At 42.7% G+C, this 19941-nt stretch overlaps 1 long non-coding RNA gene across 1 annotated transcript in view; it reads right to left on the bottom strand.

Moving 5' to 3' along the window:
* Window positions 1-19463, bottom strand: part of LOC148004115 (uncharacterized) — a 46521-nt gene extending 27058 nt beyond the window's left edge. Inside the window, exons 1-2 of the long non-coding RNA XR_015627640.1 lie at window positions 19363-19463; window positions 10769-10843 (exon numbers count right to left, since the gene is read on the bottom strand). This is a non-coding gene — a long non-coding RNA (uncharacterized LOC148004115). The remainder of the gene's footprint in view (window positions 1-10768; window positions 10844-19362) is intronic.
* Window positions 19464-19941: the final 478 nt, after the last annotated feature.

Raw genomic sequence — 19941 nt, 5'->3', positions numbered from 1 at the left:
GACTTTATGCGCTTGGTCTATAGAACACTTCTACACCACCAGGCCCTGATGACTCTGAAGGCAGTTTGTGTTCCCTGGGAACTGAGTAGCACAGAAACAGAACATAAAAACAAATGAGCCCCCTTCCTCCTGCGGTCCGTTCTGTCTTTCTTGGACTCTTTGATTGGCTGGAGACATGTTTTATCTGTTGCACCTGCTGTAACAAAATGCTTTAACTGAGTAACATAAAAGAATTTTAGAAGAGATATAGTTTTATTTACATGCATGTGTATATTTGGTGAGTGGGGGGCATTCGTTTGTGAATGCAGTGCCCATGGAAGCTGGAAGAGAAGACTGGATCCCCTGGAGCACGTGGCTGTGAGCCACCTGGTATGGGCTCTGGGGATCAAACCCCAGTTTTCTGCCAGAGCAGTACTTACCATTGAGCCATTTCCCCAGCCCTACCTATGGACCTCTTAAGAGCACTAATTCTAGACTCTAGAACTCCCCCTAATGACAGACATCTGTTAGAGCCATTAAGCACTCCCTCTTCCCATGGCCCACAGTGTCATCCTGCTACAACAGGTCTTGCTTGCTCCTAGACTATTTTCAAATAACCAGTATATTCTTCAAAAGTTACATAAAAATTAATTTTACATTTCTGCAATAATCATACATATTTCTAGGTACACTGATATTTTGGTACATGTATGGTGAAGTCAGGGCAATTAGTATAACATCATACCTCTTTTGGGAAGATCCCAAATGATCTCTGAGCCATACGTATATATAATATAACCTGTATACAGCCTTCTGCACTCTACTTCTTTCTAGCCATCATGTTAGCCATCTCCTCTGGTCAGCTTTCTGCACTGTGGTGAATACTTGAGGTCATTTTTCTCATTACAGAGGTTTATCCTGGCTTGGCGCTTTACAGGCGACCACCGGTGATGAGGGAATGGAACCTTTGTTTGGAGCTGTTGCAAGGCAGCGTATGATGTTGGGAATGCAGGGCAGAGCAAAGGCACCCAATTATCACCAGGAAGCAAAGAATGAGGACGAAGCAGACATGGGGTCCTGTTCCTCTTTAGGGTGTGCCTCTGATGATCCAAAGACCTCCCAGAAGGCTGGACCAAGTCTTAAACACATATGTCTTTGTGGAACTCTTCAACATCTAAACTGTAGTGCCATCTAAGGTGAGCTGTAGACTAGGAAGTTGGACACCTTCCTTGGGATTTCAGGAAAAAGGTGGGAGTGGGAGAAATTAACTTTTGCACTTGAGATGGAGTGACTGTGGTTAGAGAAGACTGAAGGACTGCTGTACAGGGCCACCCTGACGTTTAGATGTCAGTGAGAGGGAGGGGGAGAGAAAAAAAAGTAGCAGAGCTTGGGGACAAGGGACCCTCTCTAAAGCAGATGAAACTGGCATGACACTTTAGATTGAATGGTGCTGCCACCTGTCCACAAGCGTGCACCACAGCTCTTGTTGCCTAAACTGGTTGGCAGTGCCTGGTAATTGACAGGGCATTCTGGATGCAAGAGTGTGGGCAGAAGCATCGGGCTGGTTTCAAGAGAGGATGGAAGGGCTAAATAGGAGCATAAGTTATACAGGAAACCAAACTCCCTTTGCCCTGTCCAGGGTACTAGAGATACAGAGTAACCAGGTAGGCAGCTCTACAGGAGCCAGTGCCCAGACAGGGAACCCCTGGTCCACTTGACTGTTGATATTACCATTCGCAGAAAAGAACATGCAGTCTGGGACAGCGTTGTGTAGTTAAATATTCAATGTCTCGTGTCTGCTCATGGAGTTTTTAGTTCTTTGGTTTTAGTGTTGCTAAGGAGCCAACATTTTAATAGTATCAATAGATCTCTTAGTACAATTTGTCTCAACACGTCTGTTGAGACATCCTCAGTTACAAGGGCTTTGAAAGGTTAAATGCACAGATTGGTGTAATTGGGTGGGTTAGTAGAGGGTAGGACAGTCAGGGAACTTACTGGATGAGTGGGCTTATGAATAAGGGGCAGAGAGTGTCGTCGTAGTGACATACATGATGGATATTGGGGAAGTAAAGTAGGGTTTGGAGATTGCTGGAAGTGGAGAGTGTAGGAAGACTGTCTTCCAGGTCTCAGACTTGAGTAACTGGGTTGGTGGTGACATAATGTTAAGAGAGAAAACAAAGCCGACCAACCAACTGTAATTCTTGGCTTTTCTTCCCGACCACTTTGTTCTCAGAAATAACAACTCTGAGACTAATTATTTATTAATAAATGCTTAGGCCAATAGCCTTGACTCTACTCCCAGACTAACTTATATCTTAATAATCCAGTTTATTCTATTCTAAGTGTGCCACATGGCTAGTTACCTTCTTCTCATCTTGTCTCCTCAGAGTTCCCTGGTAAATCTCCCTGAGTCTGATCTTTTCCAGAATCCTCCTTCTCACGCTCCCTCTGCCTTTCACTCCCCCTCTCACTCATCTTACCCCTCTCTCTTTGTCAGAACTCCCACCTCCTCTTTTCTGCCTCAGCTCATTGGCCATTAGCGTTTTTATTGGCAGGTGAATGCTTTTACACAGTGCACATGAGATCATCTCTACGTCCAATAACAACAACAACAACAACCATAGCAGCAGAGGACGGGCTATGGAGCTGAGGAGGAGCCCTCAATGCAGTCATTTGGAGTCAGAGATAGGCATGAGGAGATGTTTAGTCATTAACGACATACAGCAATTTAATGCTCAGGAGAGAGATCTGGGGGTTTGAGGTATAGATGAGAGGGAGCAGCTTGGGAGATGGTAACCAAATGGATGTCCTCACACAGAGAAAGTGGCAGATAGTGGAGGCCAGAAGGCCCAGGACGTTGGAATAATGCCAGAGCATACTTTCACAGGCAGAGGAGGAAGAACTGGCAGTGGATACTGAACAGAGTAGTCTAGGCCTTGCGTTGTAGCTGAGCTGATAGAATGCAATGGAATGATAGCTGCCTAGCAGGCTCACAGCGGGGGGTGTCAGCCTGGGATGGGAATGGGGTGGGGTGGCAGGGGAGTGATAAGCTCAAGAGAGTGTGTTATATCTGTGGATATCTGTGGAGAGCACCCCCTGGTGATTTCCTATATGCACAATTTAGCAAAAATCATGTTCAAGATATTTGTCTCATTTCTAGTTTTGCGTTCCTGAGGCGGGCTGTTCTTAGTGATTCTTATCCTTGAGATGTTTAGAAATATCCTTTGGGATGAGGAAACAAGTGTAGCTACGAAAGTCACCAGAACTGTGCCTGCAACTGCACACCTCTCGTGTCTGCCATCCCACTGTGGTATCTGCACTTTTTAGGAGCACATGGACAGTGTCCTTGATGGACCATCCTGACCCCATCTTAAGGATGAAGCCATTTTTAAAACTAAAGCCAGAATAAGTTCATTTCTGTTTGCTGCAAAATTCGAGCTTGACTGTGCTTTACTCTGTTTGTGGAATTTGACATATTCCCCATCCTATGGAGTTTGATTCATACCTTGAACGTACCCTGTTCTGCTAAGTTCTACATAACCAACCCCAACCCCCAACAATCCCCTAGCCTTGCAGTTCTTTGGGCTGTGTAAGCCTCAGTATGTTCCTACGTTCAATGCTCTTTTGTCAAACCCCACTTTAGGGAGACAGCCCTGTCTGGCAGAAACTAAAGCTTGCTTACCAAAGAATCTGGGTAATGGTCTTCACTCTTGTTCGATGGGATTAACCGCCTTTGCTTCCTGTGCTCCAAAACCTCCACAGAAAACAGTGACAATGACTGAGCTGCTCCCTGCCTACAGGCTCGGTTTCTTACGATGCCTCTCCATTTCTCATTGAGAAGTGAATCAGCCTGGTGAATGGGAGCTCCTATCCTCTCTGATGGAGGGGCCCCTGCCTTCACATTGTTGGTCCCTGGTTTTAAAAGCAATCCAGTTTGTAATAATTTTTAAAAGATGCTGATGGAAAACTAAATATATAAGATTTTTTTAAAAAAGAGAAGTGTCCAAGACTTAGAAAGATTCCAAACTCCAGTTTAGGGGAAGCCAGCGTCTTCTTCTGGCTTCTGTTAGTACTAGGAATGCGTCTGGTGCATGTTCCTATGTGCAGGCATTCAATATACGCATGGTTTTAAATGAATCACATAAGCAAGGTGAAGTGAGTCGCTGACGTGGCGGAGCAGCTGCTCAACCGCAGGCCCAGTCTTTCTCACTCCTCCTGTTCAGGTTGGTTGTTATCTTCTCAGACCTGATGGCCCGTGAGCCGCCATATTGGATATTGGACACATAACCCCATCTTTCTAGTCATGAGTCCGGTTCAGGGATGGACATACAACCCAAACATTCCTTTCCGAGGTGGAGGATGGGTGATAGGGTGGCACTGAATTAAAGAATGAAACGGTAGCAGCTGTTTTTGGAAGGAGTTGACACCTAAGTTCCCTTGAGGAATTGGCTTTATTAGGAGAAAGGCCCTTGAGGTACGAGAGCATTAAACAAGAGCAATACATTAAAGTGAGGCTTCCTTTTAAACCCTGGACAGGAGCTTCATTAGGGGGGATTGTTAAAAGTGAGAGGGAGAGAGCCTTCGTGGACAGGGTGGAGGGTGGGGTTGGGAGTAGGGAGCAAGCCTTTCGAGAAATCCACTAAAGGAAAATGCCTGCTCTTTTTAGTTTTCCACTGTGTGGTTTCGTTTGGGATAGCACATATGGCAAAGGGGTGAGGAGGGGCCAGACACCAGGTAAGACCATAAATCAAGAGTGGCAGGAACCACACACAGCCAGCACAGCCTGGGGGAGGTATGGTCTCTGAGTGACCAGTGTCTTAAAGGGACAGGCCTACATTCTGACATGTTAAAGTGGTCCCGGGTCCATGTTGTTAGAGACTAGATGACCCTCATTGTGATGCTTGTTGTTCATGATTGTCAACCTGACTCTATCTGGAACTAACTGGGACCCCAAAATGGCTGGGGTCCTACCCATGAGGGAATTTTCACTTAACTGGATCATTTGCAGTAGGAAGGTCCACTTCTAATCCAGATCTTTGAGGTGGGAAGACACACCTCTAACCAGGGCCACACCTGCTGGAAGTCTCCATAACGTGCATAGAAGAGTGAAGCTCTACCTTCTTGCCTGTTCCCTCCCATCCTTCCTAGCAAATCCTTTCCTTCACTGGCATTAAAGCCTACTTCTTCAGGATTTCAGCATCTCCTGAAGACTATCTGAGATATATCCAGCCTCATGGACTGAACACTCACTGGATTCTTGTACCTTCCTGTAAATGGGCAGCCATTGTTAGATTAGCTGGACCACAGCCTGAAAGCCATTCTAATAAATATATTCATTCTGTTGGTTAGTACACTCATCCAGGAGGGTGCACAGCTACTTTCCTGCTATGTGAGGATGACTTTTCCAAAAGGAGCAGAAAGAAACAGGACCACAGCTATGATCCAAACTTATGATGATGTCAGCTGAGAGTGAGACCGGCTATCATTTTGATTTTTTTAAGTTGGTCTTGGGATGTAGTCAAACTTGTGATTGCCCTATGCTAGGCTCCCTAGTGCTCTTATTACAAGTATAAATGACCAGATAAAGTACTTGGGGTGCTAGGAACTGAACCTGGAACCTCATACATATGAGACAAGCACTCTACCACTGGGCCACATCCCCAGCTCACATAACTGTCATTCGAGTTCGGGTTGTAATTCCATTCTGACTTAGGCTGCCTGGCTTACATAAGCATTTGTTATCTGCAACTGATAGACTCCTCATCGTGATCCAGTGGCTTCAATATCCATTCACTTTATTGTGGTTGAAAACTGTTAATGGGTCTGAAACTCACTCCCTAGCCTCTGTACTTGCTATGACCACAAAAAGAATTGCCAATTGTAATTTTAAAATTTTAAGTTACTTATGAACAATATCCCCTGTAAAGGGAATTAATTATGTTTATTACAACACAGGGAAAGAATAAGCAAGATCTGTGGGTTCTTCTGGGAAATCTCTCTCTGTAATGATGGCTGCTCGCTGCTTTAATGTTTCAATTAGAAGACAGAGAGGGACCTGCCTCAAACAAGATTAGTAACTAGAATTATGATTACATTCACCAAGGCCAATTTATTCTCAGCACTGGGGATGAATATGAGGGAAAGGAATCAGATCCCCTGTGCTCTTCTGTGTTCTCAGAATTCAGACTCCCCGGCTCAGTGTTCCTGGGTTGGTACAAGGGTGGGAGTGTGGCAGGAAAGTAAAGTGTAGAGAGAGCTTTGACATTAAACTGGAATACACATCCTCAGAACTCAGAGCCAGCCAGGATAGCTGCAGCCTCAGATCCGGTGACAAGAGACAAGGGTACCCTTCTGGCTTGTTGGCCAGCAGTGCTGCTGAAATGGCAAGTTTCAAAATGGCATGGAGAGTGGGTGAGGAAGATGCTGAACATTGACCCCTGGGCAGCACATGCGTGTACACACACACACACACACACACACACACACACACACACACACACACACACATCAACATAGGAGAAAAGACACAATAACAGAAGGACCGAACACTTCTCCTGCCACCACCATCACATGTAAAGGACAACATGTTTCTAGGCGAGTCTTGATACATACATGTGAAGAAGGCAGGCACTATACATGGTCTACCTCTTTGGCGACCACTGATTATCTACCTAGTTTTCCGGCCCATGTTCAATCTCAGAAGTGCTTTTCTCCTTAATAAACAGCCTCCATTTCTACCTCTATCCATGTGTCCCTGGCCCAAGTCTTTGTTTCTTTCAGGCCACTAGAACCCAGAACTCCCAGTGAATGTTCTCCAGACTCTAAACCATGTGCTTAACAGGATAAAGGTCTCACACTTGGACAGAAGGCTGGATGCTCCACTGCTGTGCTCTGTGTTGCGCTAGTATTTCCTGGGAAGAGATGGCAGAGACCTAACTGGTCTCTGTTTCTCATTGTTCTAAAATTTCTACCATTTTGTGTGAAGAATTTGGAAGGAAGTCTCGCACAGATTAAAAACCTTATTTCAGAGTGAGGATAATGAGAGTTGAGATGGCTCTGTTGTTAAAGGCTGCCAAACCTGATGACCCGAGTTCCAACCTGGAACCTAAATGGTGGAAGGAGGGAACTGATTCCCAGAAGTTGCCCACTGACCTCCGCATGTGAGCCCACCAGCAGCCCACCCCAAATAGAGATGGAGATTATGACTTTGCTGTAGTGACCACTAGCTTTTGGGGAGTAAGAGTACAATGGCAGAGCTTCTGGGATTAATGTTTTGGTGACAGGATGTGAATATTTTATAATAATGAAACACAAATCCAAAAGATGACTAACTCTGTGACAACATAGAAGTTCACATTTAATAACTTTCAGAGAACCAAACTTAACATTTACAATGGGAATAGGATAAAGATACTTTTTAACAGCTGTGGGTGACTGTAAATCCACCCTGTAGAGTAGAAATCTCCCACAAGGTAAATAAGTGACAGCTCCTTTCATAGAGTCACTGACGTTACTTAATTCAGAATGTTTGCAAATCTCAGAAATCTGTGTCCATTCAAAAAGGAATAGTTGCTGAGGGCTAAGGACTTTATCTCAGTATTGCATTTTCATCCACTTTCCCCCTTTAAGGACACCATCCCTAACCAGCTAACCAACCAACCAAATCCCACACACTAATCCCCACCCACCCACTCACCCAACCCAACCAAACCCCAAACCCAGCCAACTAAAACATCCCACATAAGCTAGGTTCACCAGTAGCTTATATTGCCCATTCTGTATGTGGCAATTGCGGAAACATCAGCTATCTCTTTCTCCTACCCTGGCTGGCATCCAGAGGAGGCAGCTGGCAGATTGTGTCCCCATTTGTGTCTCTTACTGACTAGTGGCTCTCAGGACCTCACTGAGCACCTGTACTGTGTCAATGGCTAGGCAAGGTCGAGTGGATGTGAATATAAGAATAAGGTCTCTTCTGTGTTTGCGTCGTCCTCTACCCAGTCTCATGCAAATACTCAAACCTGGTGCACATGATCTCTTTGCCACTGAGGCAGAGGTGAATGCAGTTGTTCCCCACACAACACCGCAATTGGCTGAAGTTTGGGCCCACATTCCAGACATCGGCAAAATTGTGGCTAAAGGGTTGAGTCAAGTCACTGCAGCTGTCTTTGAAGACTTGGTGTCATTCAACACTCAAGAAATAACTCTTGATTGCCTTTTCTTATTTAGATATATATGTGGGGAAGGGATCTGGGTTTTTTCTTTCATCATGTGGGTCCTGAGGATCAAACTGGGGTCATGAATTCCTTTACCTGCTAAGTCATCCCACTGACTCCCTCAAGAAAGAATTTTGAAAATAAGTCTGAGATGCTTAATCCCTTAAGCAAAAGAATCTATAGCACACCCATTTGGGATCAAGAACACATTCACCATTGCATGAAGTATGTTTGGAACATTTACAAATAGCCCGTTTCCTTCCTGTCTTCTTGCAAAATGGCAAAGCTATGACTCTGTAATCATCCCAGTCTTGAAAGCTGGTTTAGCACATCTTAATCACTGGTGTGCACATCCACCACCACCTCCATAATGTGCAATTGCTAAACGCTGTCACATCTGACATGCTTGGACCTCTTGACATTGTAGCCTGAATCTGGGTTCTCCCAAGTCGTCTTGCTCACCACTTCCTCTATGTGTGTCATCACACAAGAAGGGTTTTCTTTCTAATTCAGGTTTGTGCGTGCATGTGTGTGTGTGTATGTGTGTGTGGTGTGTGAGTGTGAGTATGTGTGTATGTGTGTGTGGTGTGTGAGTGTGAGTATGTGTGTGTGTGGTGTGTATCTGTGTGTGGTTGTGTGTGTGTAAGTGTATGTGTATGTGTATGCATGTGTGTGAGTGTGTGTGTGTGTGGTGTGTATCTGTGTGTGGTTGTGTGTGTGTGTAAGTGTATGTGTATGTGTATGCATGTGTGTGTGTGTGTATGTGTGTGTGTGTGTGTGTGTGTGTGTGCCAATGTCCGTGGAAGCCAGAAGAGTGTATTGGATCTTTTGGATCTGGAGTGACAGGTGGTTGTGAGCCACCCAGTGTAGATGTTGAGAATGGAGCTCAGTATTCAGCAAGTGCTCTTGCCACTGAGTCACCTCTTCAGCTCCAGGAGCATTTATCCACTGGTTTACACTCTAGAGTCTATATATGGTAGGTGGACTAAGGTATTCAAGGCCCAAGCTCAAGTCATGTAAAATTCAGGAGGAGGACTGGTGAGATGGCCCCACGGGTAAAGAAGCTTTTGGCCAAGCCTGACAACCTGGATTTGACCCTCGGTTCCCAAATGGTAGAGAGAGAACGGATTCATCTGACTTCCACACAAGCAGTAGAGTGTGCTGCATGCACGTGCACGCACACACACACACACACACACACACACACACACACACACACTTACACACACACAAGTTTTAAAAAGCTGTAGGAAGCACAGACAAAGTTTAAACCCTGTATATCCCGTTCAAATTCATATTTCAAGTTACGAAGTTGTGGTTAAACGGTCAGAATATTCCATCTTCCCTAACTTTAAAGAAAAATGTTTGCACACACAATGTCACCAGGCAGTATAGCCTGACTTGGTTTAAATTGTGCTGGCGTCACTGAACAGATGAAGGAAGTAGACATTTTCTTACAGCGCTGGCCGATGCCTGCTGACTGTGAGACTGAGCCGTGCAACCAGCCTAGTGGAAGTACCAACAGCGTTGTGTGAGCCGTGCTGCATGCGTTGCTTGGAAACGAGGCGGCATGCAAGGACAGGGTGTGCACAGCAGGTGACATGAAAACAGGGCTCCTTCGGAACACACAGTTCCTCCGGGAACATTGTCCTTCTCTGTGGGCTGTTCCTGTTTCTATATTTGCCTCTCTGAACCCTGGCGATAACACTTTTATTAGGACCCATTTCCTGAATCCCTGATTGCAGGTCAGGTGACTCCTGGGTCCCTGGGATCCATCAGGTGTCACACAAGATTGCACCAGCTCACCTACTTAACTGAATGTGTCTGGGTGCTCAGTTAATGAGGGCACGGAGCAGGGACAGCATCTGTCTTGTTCAGTGAGCTCTGTGCTTCTCACGGTCTCCCAAGTAATAGCTGTCGATTAAATAAGAGTTCACTGCACAAATGAGTCTCAGACCAGAGCTCACCTTCCTCATAGCCATGTCAGTGTCTTCTCTGCCAAGACATTTCTGGCTGTCGGTGTGCATCCTTGGCACAACTAAGGCAATTGTAAATTGTGTGGAAGGAAGTCCCAGGCTTCCTGGTCCTCAGCTAAGGTCTCGTTCCTTACATTGTTAAGTCAGCCTCTGTTCCTCCACTTTACTCAGAAATCAGGGTGTTAGAGAATTTCCCATGCTGATAAGATACCTCAGGGAGTAAAGCGCTTTATTTGACCCGAGTTCGAGACCTACAACCCATGCAAAATCCACAAAGCTGTCCTCTGACCAACACATACAAGCCACAGCACATGTTCCCATGTCCAGTCTTTCTGTCTGTCTCTCTGTCTGTCTCTCTGTCTGTCTCTGTCTGTCTGTCTCTGTCTCTGTCTTTGTCTCTCTCTCTCTCTCTCTCTCTCTCTCTCTCTCTCTCTCTCTCTCTCTCTCAGACACACATAAATAAAAACCTAAAAGTCAGTTCAAATTGTCATCCTCCTGTGAGCACAGGACTTTGCTCCCAGGTCATAGGTGAATATGTTGCTACCGTGTTCTAAATTCCTGGTAAAATGTGCTTTGTCTTTTAATACATTATTTACTTACCATGTCTGACGTGTGTGGGGACGCATGCCATAGCACAAGCCTAGTGATCTGGGTTCGATCCCAGAGATCAGAGATCTACACGGTGGAAAGAGAACCGTCTCAGAGTTGATTTTTTTTTTTTTTTATTAACTTGAGTATTTCTTATATACATTTCGAGTGTTATTCCCTTTCCCGGTTTCCGGGCAAACATCCCCCTCCCCCCTCCCCTTCCTTATGGGTGTTCCCCTCCCAACCCTCCCCCCATTGCCGCCCTCCCCCCATAGACTAGTTCACTGGGGGTTCAGTCTTAGCAGGACCCAGGGCTTCCCCTTCCACTGGTGCTCTTACTAGGATATTCATTGCTACCTATGGGGTCAGAGTCCAGGGTCAGTCCATGTATAGTCTTTAGGTAGTGGCTTAGTCCCTGGAAGCTCTGGTTGCTTGGCATTGTTGTACTTTTGGGGTCTCGAGCCCCTTCAAGCTCTTCCAGTTCTTTCTCTGATTCCTTCAATAGGGGACCTATTCTCAGTTCAGTGGTTTGCTGCTGGCATTCACCTCTGTATTTGCTGTATTCTGGCTGTGTCTCTCAGAGTTGATTTTTAACTGCCATGCATGCACCAGGGTACACATATATCCCCCAGCACCCTCTCCTCCAAGTAAATGCCATGCAAATTTTTTTGATTTTTTTTTACAATGGCCCACTGTTGGACTATGCATTATTCAATATTCTTGTGTTTTTTTTAAAAAGTAATTCTTTAGTTTCTCTCCTTATTTGTTTCTAATTTCCGTAGTTCTGTAGTTGTTCTCCCTGTTGACTTCCAGTTCCTTTCTATTATAAGTAGATAAGAAATTATTTCTATTTTTCTATATTTGTTAAGGCTCACATAAACCTAAAATATTGTTTATTTTGGAAACATCCCTACGCTGATGACAAGAATGTATATTGTTCTGCTGCTGGGAGGAATAGTCTGTACCTTTCTGCTAAGTATTTTATCTATGACAGAGCTCTAGAAGTAGTTTCTATGTGATCCAGCCTTGTGAGAGTGACGGGGAGTAACTCTCTGGCCTACAGTGTTTGTTTTGTGAAAATGGATTTCTGTATCATCACAGCTCCTTGCTCCCTTCCCTTCTTCCCAACACATTCCCACACTGGATTTATCCCTTTAGAAACTGTGAGTTTCTCCTCAGCTAGGATGTGGGCCTGCTCTTGTGGCTATCACTGGGCTACCTTTACTCTCCCCCAAGCTTACTTTATCCTTAGAGCAAGAGGTTTCATCCTCCATAGGGAGCTTGGGTCGAGCTGACAATATATCCAGTACCAAAGTGGTCAGCTTCGAAATCATATACACACAAATTACATAATTTGGACTGAACGGTTGTAATTATGTATTTATTAACACAAACACACATAAACCCAACAACAACAATTAAAGAAAAGGAGACCATGAATTTGAGAGAGAACAAGGGAGAGGATGCATGGGAAGGGCTGGAGGAAAAGGAAAGAAGAGAAACAATGTGATTATACTTCAATTTCAAAAATGAATTAGAAACCCTTTAACTTGCATCTTTTTACACTGAAAATATAATTTTCTTAATGTCACTAAGATAATCATTTGTTTTATCCAGGAAAATATAAAAATAGTTGTAAAGTAATAGTAATATTATTTCTTTGTTTTGCTTTGTTTTTGGTTTTGTCTTTCGATTTTTTTTTTTTTCAAGACAGGGTTTCTCTGTGTAGACCTGGAACTCGCTTTGTAGAGCAGGCTGCCCTCCAGCTCAGAGATCCACTAGCTTCTGCCTTCTGAGTGCTGGGAGGAAAGACATGCGCCACCACAGCCTGGCAGAAATATTATTCATAGGAAGATTACTGTGTGAAGTTGGCATTCCTCAGGTCTATTTCTTCTGTTTTTAATTTTAAAAAAGTATGTGTGTGTACAAATGATTGCAGGTGCTAATATGTTTGCAGGAAGCCAGAGGAGGGTGTCAGATCCCCTGGAGCTGTAATTATAAGTAGCTGTAAACTTCCCAACATGGGAGCTGAGAACTGAATTCTGCTCCTCTGGGAGCAGTGTGTGCTCTTAGCCACTGAGCCATCTCTCCAGCCCCAAGTTCTACTTATTCTGAAAAAAAAAAATCTTTCACTGGAAGTATTGTCAAAATGTCATTCTTAAATGTGTTAATCCTAGAGAGAAAACACAGGGTTTTATGTTACTAATTTTGGTTGGATTTATAACCACGTGGTCCCGTCAACCACCGAATGCACAACAGTGGTCCCATCAGCTCGTTATAGGCTGAAAATCTACTGCTACCGATGTTGGCTGTTGTACACTTTTAGCAAGACACCTTATTGATACCTGTGAGGTGGATGCCCTTAAGAATATACTATGTTGGGGCTGGGGATTTAGCTCAGTGGTAGAGCGCTTACCTAGGAAGCACAAGGCCCTGGGTTCGGTCCCCAGCTCCGAAAAAAAGAACCAAAAAAAAAAAAAAAAAAAAAAAAAAAGAAAAGAATATACTATGTTGCCAGTCCTACAAAAGTCTATCAATTAAACACAGTATATAACTTGTGATGGTAGTGCTGAGTATGTTACTGGCTTGTATAGTTAATACACTATCATTTGACAGTGTTTCTGTTGCACTTATGAAAAATGCAGCTTATCATAAAACAACACATGTGTTGTTCTGCCACCAGCTCAGATGTTTCATGTTCACCAGTTGTACAATGAGGCCACGTTGACTGACTGACCCACACTGCCTGGTTTCTCTAAGCTCACACTGACACTCGTGTAGCACTAATGTCCCTGGAGACATTTCTTAGGGTATAATCTTGTTGCTAAATAGCGTGTGACTGCCCTTCCCAGAATTTATTTTTCTTCTTTATAAAAATAATAATTTATTACATTTGTATGTCTTCTGTGTGGATTGAGTAGGGGGCACCATGTGCACTGGTGGATGGTCAGAGCATAACTTGAGGGAGCTGGCTGTCTCTCTCCATATGTGGGTCAGATATTGAACCCAGATCCACCATAAGTCCCTTCTTTAAAAAAAAAATAAACCCTTGATTTAATTTGTGGAAGATGTAAGTCTCATGGTTTCAGGATGAAAATCATGTAACAAGGTATATTAAAAAAAAACACCTGGGGTTGGGGATTTAGCTCAGTGGTAGAGCGCTTGCCTAGCAAGCGCAAGGCCCTGGGTTCGGTCCTCAGCTCCGGGGGGAGGGGGGGCGACAAAATAACAAAAAAACAAAAAACAAAACAAAAAAAAAGCCCACCTTATTTCTACTCACAAATTCTCCAAGCTTTTAGGAACTACATTTTATCCACTTTTGGGCTTGTTTTCAATCCGTTTCTTGTTGTTAGTATAAACAAATACATTTAATTGTATCCTTCCCTCTTTATTACCCCAGAGGTTGCCCAGTAAATACTGTAACTCCTCTCCCTGCCTGTCCTGGATGCTTCATCATTACAGCTTAGAGTTTCCTATTTCCTTTTTATTCTGCACTGGGTTGTTTTGAAAGATCCATTGGAATTCATTTTACTGGTCCTCCATTAGATGCACGTTTGGTTTGTGTCCCCCCCCCTTTTTTTTTTTTGGTAATCACTAATCACACTCCTATGGATAATAGTCAGTGTGTGTATGTGTGTGTGTGTGTGTGTGTGTGTGTGTGTGTGTGTGTGTGTGTGTGTGTTTCTAGTAGTTTTCCAAATGCTGGGCCAAAAGGTAAACAAATACATAGTTAATTTTTCTTAACATTCCCAAATTCCCCTCTGCAGGCACCACATCGACCTGTGTCTCCATGGGCAATGCTTCAGCTCAGCACAGCCCACAGGCCACCGGCACAGTGTTTATTCACAATGGGGTCTCTGCCAGTCTGATAGATGAGAAATGTCTTGGTCTAACTTTAATGTGCATCTCTTCTCTTCTCTTTTGCAGGGGTTTGGGGAGGGGCCGAGACAGGGTTTCTCTGTATAGGTCTGGATGTCCTAGGACTCTGTAGCTATGATGGCCTTGAGTTCACTGAACTCTACATGCCTCTGCCTCCCAAGTGCTGAGATTAAAGGCTTGTACCACCATACCCAGTCTTAATGTGCATTTCTTTAAAAAAAAAAAGGTATTTCTTTTTTCTATGCATGAAGGCCATTTTAATTTCTTATTTTAAATTTTAGCTCGAATGATCTTTTTTAAGATTTATTTTTTTTTAATTTTTATTAGATATATTTCTTTACTTACATTTCAAATGTTATTCCCCTTCCCGGTTTCCTGTCCATAAGCCCCCATTCCCTCCCCTCCCCCTCCCCCATACAGGTATTCCCCCCATCCATCCTCCTTATTGCCCACCCCCATATTCCCCTGCACCAGGGGTCCAACCTTGGCAGGACCAAGGGCTTCCCCTTCCACTGGTGCCCCAACAAGGCTATTCTCTGCTACATATGCAGTTGGAGCCCTGGGTCAGTCCGTGTATAGTCTTTTGGTGTTGGTTTAGTCCCTGGAAGCTCTGGTTGGTTGGCATTGTTGTTCTTATGGGGTTGCAAGCTCCTTTACCTCTTTCAATCCTTCCTCTAATTCCCCCTAAGGGGGTCCTATTCTCAGTTTGTGGTTTGCTGCTAGCATTGACCTCTGTATTGGACATGCTCTGAATGTGTCTCTATATTATTGAGTATACTCTAGCTGTCTTCAGACACACCAGGAGAAGGCATCAGATTCCATTACAAATGGTTGCAAGCCACCATATGGTAGCCGGGAATTGAACTAAGGACCTCTGGAAAAGCAGTTAGTGCTCTTAACCACTGAGCCACCCCCCCATTTTAATTTATGAAACACACACACACACACACACACACACACACACACAAAGCCACCATTATCAGAAACAACAAAATACCAAGAATTAACAGTCATTGCTCATTAATATTTCTCAATGGACTCAATTTCTCAATAAGAAGGCACAAAGTGGATGTAAAAACAGGATCCATCCTGCTTCGTATAAAAAGCACACCTCAACATCAAAGATAGACATTATCTCAGAGTGAAAGGTTGGAAAAACATTTTCCAAGCAAATGGACTCAAGAAGCAATCTGTATAACCATTCTAATGTCTAACAAAATAGACTTTCAACCGAAATTAATCGAGAGATGGTTAAGGACACTTTGTTATCATCAAAGGAAAAAAATCTGACATGATAATGTTTCAATTCTTAACATTTATGCCCCAACTTTGTAAAAGAAACATTACCAAAGCTGATATCACACACAGAACCTCACATGTTAATAAAACTAAACAAAGAGATAATGGAACTAACAGATGTTATGAACCAAATGGAGCTAACAGAACATTATACCACGCAAAAACAAAACAAAACAAAACAAAACAAAACAAACCCAAAAAACAAAACCAAAAAAAACCCCACCTTTTTCTCAGCACCTCAAGAACTTTCTCCAAAATTAACTACGTACTCAATCACAGAGCAACTCTCCAAAGATACAAGAAAATTGATAATCCCATAGATTCTATAGGACCACCATGGATTAAAGTTGGATTTCAACAACTGAAACAAGAGAAAGCTTAAAAACTCACGGAAACTGGACAACTCTCTACTGAATGATGACTGCGTCACGGCAGAAATAACTCAAAGACTTCCTAGAATTCAATGAAAACGAATGCACAACATACCCCAAATTATGGACCACAAAGCGGTGTTAAGAGGAAAGGTTCACGACATAAAGAACGTAGTAATCCCACCCTAGTAACTTAGCAGCATACCTGAAAGCTCTAGAACAAAAGGAAGCAAACACAAGGGAAGTAGATAATAGGAAATCAAACTGAGGGCTGAAATCAATAAAATAGAAAACGAACAATACAAAGACTCAATAAAATAAAGCATTCATTGGTTCTTTGAGAAAATCAAGAAAGAAAAATCCTTATCCAAATTAAAAGGCACGGTGAGACTATTCAAATTAACAAAATCAGAAACAAAAGAGTAGACATAACAACAGACACCAAAGAAATCCAAAGACTCATTTTATCACACTTTAAAATCATTTATTCCACAGAAAAGTGGGAAATCTAAAAGAAGGGAACAATTTTACTGCTAGCTACCACTTACCAAAGTTAAATAAGGATCAAATAAACAATTTAAATAGACATGTAGCCCCTAAGGAAATAGAAGCAATTGTTAAAAATCTCTCAACCAAAGAAACAAAAACAAAACAAAACAAAACAAAACAAAAAAACCCTAAAGGCCAGACGGTTTTAGCCCAGAATTCTACAAGATTTTCAAAGATGAGCTACTGCCAATCCTCAAATTATTCCACCAAATAGAAACAGAAGAAACATTGTCCAGTTCGTTTTATGAGGACATAGTTATCCTGATACCTAAACCACAGACAGATTCAATAAATAAAGAGAATTTGAGACCAATTTCTCTTATAAACATTGATGCAAAAATACTTAATAGGATACTTACAAACTGAATCCTAGAACACACAAAAAAGATCATTCACTATGATTAAGTAGGTTTCATCCTGGAGATGTAGGGATGGTTCAACATATAAAACTTTGTCAATGTAATACACCATATAAACAAACTGAAAGAAAAAAAACATTTCATTATATACAGAAAAAGCTTTTGACAAACTTGGACATCTGTTCATGATAAAAGTCTTGGAGAGATCAGGGGTACCAGGGACACACCTAAACATAATAAAGGCAATTTACAGAAATCCTATAGCTAGCATCAAATTAAATGGAGAGAAAGTCAAAGAATTCCACTAAAATTAAGAACAAGCCAAAGCTGTCCACTCTTCCCATATCTATTCAAGACAGTACCTGAAGCTCTAGCTAGAGCAGTAAGACAACTAAAGGAGATCAAAGGGGTACAAATTGGAAAGGAAGTCAAATCATTACTGTTTGAAGATGATATGATAGTATACATAAGAGAACCCCTCCCCAAAATCTACTGGGGAAACTCCTATAGTTGATAAACACCTTCAGCGAAGAGGCTGCATACCAGATTAAGTTAAAAAAACAAAACAAAACAAAACAGTAGTCCTCATATGCAAATGACAAGGGAGTTGAGACAGAAATCAGGGAAACAGCATCCCTCACAATAGCCACAAATAATATAAAACACCTTGAGGTAGCTTTAACCAAGCAAGTGAAAGACTTATAAGACAGTAATTTTCAGTATTTGAAGAAAGAAATTGTAAAATATATTAGAAGACGGAAAGATCTCCCATGCTCATGGATCATTAGGCTCAACATAGTAAAAATGGCCATCTTACCAAAAAGCAATCTACCGTTCGAATGCAATCCCCATCAAAGTTCCAACACATGTTTTTACACACCTTGAAAGGACAATGCTCAACTTTATATAGAAAACCAAAAAGCCTAGGATAGCTAAAACAATCTTGTACAATAATAGAACTTCCAAGGAATCACCATCCCTGATGTCAAGCTATAGTAATAAAACCCAGATGGTTTAGGCATAAAACCAGGTAAAATGATCAATGGAATCTAACTGAAGACCTAGATATACATTCACACAACTATGGACACCTGATTTTTGAAAAAGAAGCTGTAAATACACAATGGAATAAAAAAAGCATCATCAACAAATGGCGCTGGTCTGAGAGTCTGCATGTAAATTAAGTCAAGGTAGATCATCCTGCACAAAAAGGTCCAAGTAGATCAAAGAGCTCAACATAAAACCACATACTCTGAACCTAATAGAAGAAAAAGTGGGAAATAGCCTTGAACATATTGACATTCGAAGACAACTTCTTGAACAGAATACCAATAGCACAGGCACTAGGATTGACAATTAATAGATGGGACCTCGTGAAACTGGAAAGCTTTTGTAAGGCAAAGGATACCATCAAAAGAACAAAATGGCAGCCCATCTGAATGGGGCAAGATTTTCACCAACCCAACCCCACATCTGACAGAGGGCTAATATCCAAGATATATAAAGAACTCAAGAAACGAGACACAAACTAAATAATCCAGTTTTTTTTTTTAAAATGGGGTACAGATCTAAACAGATTTCTCAACAGAGGAATTTCAAGTGGCTGAGTAACATAAATGTTCAACACCCTTGGCCATCATGGAAATGCAAATCAAAATGACTTTGTGATTTCAATCTACACCTATTAGAGTGGCTGAGTAAAAAATACAAGTGACAGGCTGGCAGGGATGTGGAGTAAGGGGAAGACTTCATTGCTGGTGGTAGTGTAGACTTGAACAGCCACTTTGGAAATCAACGTGGTGGTTTCTTGGAAAACTAGGACTCAATCTACCGCAAGATCTAGCTATCATTCCTGTGTTTATACCAAAAGGATGCTCTATCCTACCAGAAGGACACTTGCCCAGTTATAGTTACAGCAGCTTTATTCATAACAGCCAGAAACTGGAAACAACCTAGATGTCCCCCAACCAAAAAGTGGATAAAGAAAATGTGGTACATTTACACAATGGACTATTACTTAGCTGTAAAAAAAAAAAAAAAAAAAAAACAGTGACATAAAATTTGTAGGCAAATGGATGGAACTAGAAAAAAAAAATCATTCCGAATGAGATAACCCAGACAGAGAAAGACAAACATGGTATGTACTCACTTGTAAGTGGCTATCAGGTATAAAGGACAACCATGTTATAATCCACAGACCCAGAGAGGCCAAGTAACGAGGAGGGTTCAAGGGGCTACACAAAGATCTCCCTGGGAAGAAGAAATAGAATAGATTTTGTGGTTTGCCTGGGAGCAAGTGGGGATGGGAACAAGAGGGATCAGATTGGGGGAGGGGCATAGGTGGGAGAGATGACTGGAATTAGGGTGTATTTTGGGGATGGGTTATGAAACCTAGTGCCAGGGAAACTCCCTGGGATCTAAGAGGGTGAGCCTAGGGAAGACTCCTAGTAATAGTGGTTCTGAGACTTAACTGGCTACCTCCTGTAACCAGGCAAGGCTTCCAATGGAGGGTTTGGGACACAAATCCAACCACAAAACCTCTGACCTACAATTTGTCCTGCCTGCAAGTTGTGCTAGGTTGCACAAAACTTGTGGGAATGGCTAACCAATGACCGGTTCAATTTAAGTCCCATGCCACAGGCGGGAACCCACCCCTGACGTTGCCTGGAGGATCAGGAACCAGAAGCTAGATGCCCTAAAGAGACCTAAGGTAGAAACAAACACCACT

The sequence above is a fragment of the Rattus norvegicus genome, chromosome 8, assembly GCF_021556685.1.
Source record: "Rattus norvegicus strain SHRSP/BbbUtx chromosome 8, alternate assembly SHRSP_T2T, whole genome shotgun sequence".
NCBI lineage: Eukaryota > Metazoa > Chordata > Mammalia > Rodentia > Muridae > Rattus > Rattus norvegicus.
Note: the sequence above shows the minus strand (reverse complement) of the source record. Positions and strands in the feature narration are given on the sequence as shown.